This window comes from Pteropus vampyrus, unplaced genomic scaffold (genome assembly GCF_000151845.1).
Source record: "Pteropus vampyrus isolate Shadow unplaced genomic scaffold, Pvam_2.0 Scaffold172, whole genome shotgun sequence".
In the NCBI taxonomy this organism is placed as follows: domain Eukaryota; kingdom Metazoa; phylum Chordata; class Mammalia; order Chiroptera; family Pteropodidae; genus Pteropus; species Pteropus vampyrus.
The window spans coordinates 3424172-3425201 of record NW_011888953.1 but is presented as its reverse complement, the minus strand read 5'-3'; positions in this window follow the sequence as shown (position 1 = coordinate 3425201).

Here is a 1030-nt window from a genome sequence, read left to right as displayed (position 1 = left end):
CCGTATAATTTAAAAAACAAAGCAAAGTAAAATAGCAGGGAAAAAACTTGACAACGAAGAGTGACTGACTCCCTAGTTTTCAATATTGTTCCCAGTTAGTGTGGACCTTATGCTGAGTATACAGTTGGGCTTTAGTAATGAATTGTTGACATGCTGCCTGATCCGTCCACCAGACAGTTGCCTGCGAGAGAGTCTTCGTAATGACCTCCCTTAAAAACACACAGCCTTTGAGGAACTTAATAAATTATGTTTTCTGGGTTTACTTTGAATTTTCCTCTTTTTTGAGTCCCTAAACTTATGGATTCAGATGAAAATTGGGGCAGGAGACATGCTGTGTTCCGCAGACATGCTGTGTGTTCCTGGCTTAACCAATCAATGGATAAAGTACTGAAGTGAACGCCTAGAGAAACAACTAGTTACCTAAGTTACCTTGTAACTGTGAAAGTACATTGAATTTTGAACATAAATGATATCATGCTTTTTCTGATGGGGTTATGGAATGGCTGCAGATTGAAATCAAAGTTATAACTTTATTTTATGCAGTAAATAATTCTAATTGGGAGACCCCAAAGCACAAATAATATGCTAAAGAATCCAGTGAATTTACTTGGCAAACACACTCAGTGACTGTAGACCAAAATCCTTTCCGTTTTCAAAATTAGAATTAGAAAGCTTTGGGCACAATTTAAAGGAACCCAAAAGCCTTCTTTCCAGTTCTTTGGTTTATTGTTGAGGTATAGAGTATATTAATTTAAATCTGCAATGTAATAGATCTAAGCCAGCTGTTCAATCTTGGAAAATATCATATCTCAAGTATTCTCCTTTCCTTTAAGTTTTAGGCTTGGTGCGGAAGCATAGAAAGGTGAAAAGGAAGATGGAGCTCATCCAAGTCATTGAAATTTGATTACCATCTTGCTCATAACATCCCAGCCAAATGAACGTAGCAGGTTGTCATTGGCCAATGGGTTTGATCCCAAGACAGGTTATGCCTGAAGATGGAGCCATGCCATCAAGGACTGTAATCCAAAAA